Source organism: Salmo trutta, chromosome 36 (assembly GCF_901001165.1).
Source record: "Salmo trutta chromosome 36, fSalTru1.1, whole genome shotgun sequence".
Classification (NCBI taxonomy): domain Eukaryota; kingdom Metazoa; phylum Chordata; class Actinopteri; order Salmoniformes; family Salmonidae; genus Salmo; species Salmo trutta.
Genome location: NC_042992.1, coordinates 19,647,628 through 19,653,627, shown reverse-complemented (window position 1 = coordinate 19,653,627; position 6,000 = coordinate 19,647,628).

Genomic DNA, 6,000 nt, shown 5'->3' with positions numbered 1-6,000 from the left:
TTCAAGGCGACTATTGACACATTTTTTCCAGGCATCGCAAAATTCTGAAGATTTTGGTTCACTAATGTTTAATTTGTTATTTTTTTTATTTTACCCAATTAGGAAAAAAGCTTCAAACAAGTAAAGTACATACACTATGTAGTTTAGTCAAATAGCTATTACTGTGTTATTTTTTTCCAGCGTTCATTTTCATTTGGCACAACGTCATTAAGGCCTCGGAAAGTGCCAGATGGATTTTCCACAGTACTTCCCTTGATGGGGCATAGCAATACAGATCAAGCCAAAGGGCCAAATCCAGGGTGAATTTACGTACCACAAAGAGCACTATTGTTTCAGAAAGAGACACGTTTCCCCCTTAAACAAGAAGAAAATGCAAGCTGAAATACATCAGGAATGTGATGCTTTCATATGTTACCTATGGTATCTAGGCAACCGTTTTCTTTTTAACACTTTCCACAGTTATTTTTTGTCCTACTGTAGTACAGGCCTAAGTGACCGAAAATACGTAATTTCTCTCGCAGCACACTCTCAAGATTGAATCCAAGAAAAAAAAATGTAATGTCTTACATGTGTACCATAATTAGGGGGAATTAACAGGAATGAAACAGACAGAAGGGTGGATACAAACTGTCTGTTTAAACTGGTCCTTGCAACACCTGCTACACATGGTTTTATTCTCATGCACAAATTACTTTTCTGTGGCCCTCTTTATCAGTTTGATTGAGCTGGGTGATGCTTTTAGTTTAAATAAAAGTGTCGTTATACAAATAGCAAAGCACAATAATATAATCTCAGGCAAACAATCAAACCAATCAATTGTTTTTAAGCCATTGATGCCAAGTAATCTGTGAGTGTGTATAGTTCCAAACAGGCTTTGCATATTAACAGTTGTTCCCTAGCCTTGGGTGCCAGTCTATTTCTGCTACCTTGGCAACTTCTTAAGGAATTGTCATGTGAAACATGGCTTGACAATGACAATGGAGTAAGCAAAAGCACAAACAGATCTGGGACCATGCTAATTCTTCTCATGCCTTGAACGTCGTTTATCTGCCAACCAGCTGAAAGACCACGTTACAACTCCACTAAAATCCATTAAAGGATTTTGCAGGAAGAGTCTGTGGGAAGTGACTGAGTAGAGAGTGGGTATTTAATCAAAAACAGTGACTCACTTCTAAATACATTGAGGAAGGTAAAAAAGACACATCTCCAAAAAGCTGTGTGGGTTTTAGAAGCATGACCATCCACAGATTCTAAGAATTTTCATTACATTTAAAAGTGATTCATATTGACTTAGATTCATATTTACACAACCAACGCTGCTGTATAGCAACATACTGTAAGTAGAAACGACAACAGTATGACATATGGTCCTTAGCTTTTTGATGGAGTGTGTTTACATCTATGATTAGGACTGAGTCAGGCCCTAGTCAAAAGTAGTGCGCTACAGATGGAATAGGGTGACAGTTGGTACACAGTTTAAATAGCAGAGGCTGTTATTAATCCCTTACTAAGGTATGGAAGAGCAGCATCACAACAAAGACAGACAGAGAGGGAGGGAGAGAGAGAGAGAGAGAGAGAGAGAGGGAGAGAGAGAGAGAGAGAGAGAGAGAGAGAGAGAGAGAGAGAGAGAGAGAGAGAGAGAGAGAGAGAGAGAGAGAGGGAGAGAGAGAGAGAGAGAGAGGGAGAGAGAGAAACCGGGTGACTGACGTTTAGTGTGGAGGAGTGCTGGTTAAAGGCCTTATTTGTATCCGTGATCCCGATTCACAGAACGGCATTGTGGCACATACTCTCCTTTCCCCCTGCTCCAGCCACCTGGAGGCTCTTACAGTAGCAGTGTGGGAGCCTGTTCGTCTGGTCTGTGATGTCACTAGGAAGTCATATCAGATCACCATCTTGTTAAATCCACAGGACAGAAGCAGGATAGAAGGACAATGCTCAAACGAGCTGAGCCTGTACCACTTCAGAGAGCAAACACTAATTGTTATCTATCCTTAGTCTTAACGGCCAACGGCAGGGATAAGATATTCCATATGCTTGTGTTTAAATGCTCTTAGTGGGTGACTGTAGCTTACTAGAGACCTTCCCAATGAGTGATTGTGGCCACTCGGTGATGCCTCATAATATAATGCATCATACCTTCATCAAATAACCTCTGACCCTGGCTATAGGGGTAGGAGGCTTTCTAATCTCTTGTGGACAAACTACGTAACATAAATGGTTCTGCGCATCTGACCCTTTTGCGCAAAATTTTAGTTCTTGGTTTATAGAGATAAGAGGCTTTCTACATGTCTCTCATTCAGCCTGTCCTGAGTTTTTTTTTTTTTTTTACCTTTCAAGTATTTCCATGGTCCACTTGTTCTGAAGGATATAAGATGTATTATTTTTTCAAACATGGTGATTTTTTGTTGTTGATCACATTAACAAATTCCCTCCATTGTCAGCAAGTAGATTTTAGTTTGAAGTAGGGAGATCTTTTACAAATATGTTAAGAGGCATTTTATTGAAGTTTGTTGATATGGTTCTGTGTGCCACTTCTCCTGTGGCTTTTAACATTATGCAGAACTAACAACTGTAACATTCAATTATTTACAACGCTGGGCACACTATGCGTTCATGATCTGTTTGAGGTGATGTAATAACATTTGATAATTGAAAAATTATCTGATTTGTTGATAGCCATTGAAGTGTGTCACTTTAACTGTAAGTACTTTGAAGGAATGTGTTTTTTTTCCCCTCTTTTGAAATAAAGACTCAAGGACTTTCCATAACAAGACAGTATCATTTTATTTCCATTGTGAGAAGTGAAAGTGAACTTATGTAGAGAAGTGAACTTATGTAGACACAGCTCACTGGCTACATTCTATGTTCTGTTCATTACTCAAACATTGCAGCTTACTACCGGTATACAGTATTGTTATTACATGATGCTCTGTTGCTCTCAGTTGCTCTCCCAATTCTAATCTCTGCCTCATATTTGAATGACTGATTGATTTATTTTATTTACCAGTTAAAACTGTTTAATATACACACACAGTAGTAAATGCCTTTTAAAAACTTGACAGGGATAACACTAAAAAGATAATTATTTATTTTCATTCTGGTTCCTTCAAGTGAATGGTGCAAAACATTACACAGGTCTACTTCACCTGAGGAGTTTCAGAACTCATATACCACTTCTGATATGACTCACTATCAGCCTTCTGTACTCTGCAAGGAGGCTTACTGTCACGATCGTCATAATAATTGGACCAAGGCGCAGCGTGAGTAGCGTTCCACATTATTTATTAAAATGAAAACTTAGAACAAAACAAATAAAGAAACAACGAACCATGACTACAGAGGTGCTACGTGCACTAACTCAAAACAATATCGCATAAACACAGGTGGGGAAAAATGCTACCTACATATGATCCCCAATTAGAGACAACGATTCCCAGCAACCTCTAATTGGGAATCATACAAATCACCAACATAGAAAATAATAAACTAGAACCCCACATAGAATATATAAACTAGACTAACCCCCCAGTCACGCCCTGACCTACTCCACCATAGAAAATAAGGATTCTCTATGGTCAGGACGTGACACTTACTCCCCTTCTACTTCCCTTTCTGCTTTTACTTTGTAAATTAATCTTTCATGTGGTGTATTGTCAAACACTCGGTGGAAACTGAAATGCATTACACCATATGTTCCTGCTGCAATTCATTACTTCACTGTCTGCCTTCAAAAGAAGTGCAACAGATTGATCCTCCTCTCTATGCTTGGGCTGAATCGCAACGGAAGCAGGATTTCTGGAAGAAATGAATAGGATCTGAAAGCATATTAATCTACTACATGATGATAATTTTCTGTTACCATCAAAAATGCTGCTATGGTAATACAAGAGCCTTTGATTCATCTATGGTTTTGAACACAAAAAAATCCCAGTCCTTTTGAGCGTTTGTGTCTCTGATGTAGTCCTAGCACCTTGAACAGTATCCCTGTTGTCTTTATTCCCACTACCTACTCTGAATACGATAGATATAGAAGATTGTTTTGGTTTAAAAGGACATTTCACATGATGGAAAATACCTGAAGCTGAATCAGTTTTGGGATCTGTTAATAATTGATGTGCTCTTAGGAAAGGACAGCACTTCTAGGATTCAGTGCATGGCCATGCATTCTCAGATACAGAGGATGCCAGTGTAATGTGTGTGTGTGTGTGTGTGTGTGTGTGTGTGTGTGTGTGTGTGTGTGTGTGTGTGTGTGTGTGTGTGTGTGTGTGTGTGTGTGTGTGTGTGTGTGTGTGTGTGTGCATGCTTGTGTATGTACAGATAATTTAAATGTGCTTTAGAGCTGCTCTGAACTGACTTGTCAGAGACAGATGAGTTGGATACCCACAGGTTGTGGGGCTCTTCTGCCTTCCCATCTGGTATATCTTAAAGCCATTGTTACTCTGCTACTTTTACAGGCCTATTCATTTTGGGTGAGAAAAATCATGTGTAACACCTCATGACAGTAAAAGTCTCCAAGATTTTTGACTGCCATACTTTCACAAGTGAATGACTGCTGTGTGGAATAGCCTAGCATTGCAGGTCTCTCAAACCGTTAAAAGTCATTTGAATTTCACATCATCATTCTCAATGCAGTTGAACCATATGTTGGCACTGCTCATGTTGTCTTCCACGATCTTCCAAAACAGTCTTCCACGGTTAACAGTTTTTCATCTGAATAACATTTTGACCTGAGTTATTCTATCACAGGGACAACGGTGTGAGAGATGACGTGAGTTTACATAATATGTGATCATGCAAAATTATTTCATTGGAATATGTAAAAATAGTACCATTTAACCATTGATGTTATATTGCATGCCACAAAAGCTGACATATTAGTTACATGTCACTTGCGGTGACATTCTGGAGCACATGCTGGTACGTAGGTGTGTGTGTGTGTGTGTGTGTGTGTGTGTGTGTGTGTGTGTCCTGTATCAGTGGGACATTCCTCCAGCCCTAGATTTATACAGTGTTTACATTGAAGCAGATGGTTCAGTGTGTTCTGCTGATGTTGCCTGCTGTTTACCAGGGGCCCAGGGGTGGAGCTCTGTATAATAGATTCTTCTTCAACAGAACAATAGGCAGTAAAATCTGAATAAACCAATAACCCCCCCCCCCCCCACACACACACACACACACACACACACACAGACACACAAAATAAGTTAATCTTCATAAATGTATCAGCTTTAGCCCTGGGTTAATTTTCTGAATGATATTACAGCTGTCTAGTCTGTCTAATCTAGTGGGCATTCTCAACAGCTGGCATTGGACAGCACAGATCTGTGAAAAGGTGATGAGCAGTTAGAATGAAGAGATGAACAAGAGGTGAACAATTGTGAAAACATTCTCACAAATTACATTGACCACGATTTAGGGCAGAGGGTTGACATGTTCAGGCATCTGGCGCCAGAATATGATTTTCTCTTCTTTTTGATTAGAAAACTCGAATCAGCCGCCATCCAGTCCTGCTCGATTTATTCCAGAAATGTGGCTCTCGCTTTTATGTCTTTACACGCACAACTGGGCTCTCTCCAGGCCGCGTCTCTGACGTGGCATATCTGTCTGTGCATCCCCCATGAGTAACATATGTGTCCTATTTGTGAGGCCGTACAGTAACATGCCATCTGTGTCTAGGCTTGTAATTGTATGATTAATATTGGAAGTAACATCAGACACTCTGGCTGAGGGATTTAGGCAGCACTATCAGCATGGATCCGTCTCTCACTTTGATGCACAGCTCTGCAAATTGAATCCAAATGCACTAATGATGTGTTTTTTGAAAATCGGTCTTATCTTCTCATATGCGGTTATTGTCTAAAAAACATTGAGGGGTCATATGAGGTTGCTTTTTCGTCTTTCCATGATTCTGTCCAGGTTAAAAAAAATGTTGCTTCTTTGTCCGACATCTCCGCTCACTTTTCCAAAGATAACAAGGCGTGCCAGTTGTGTACGACACAT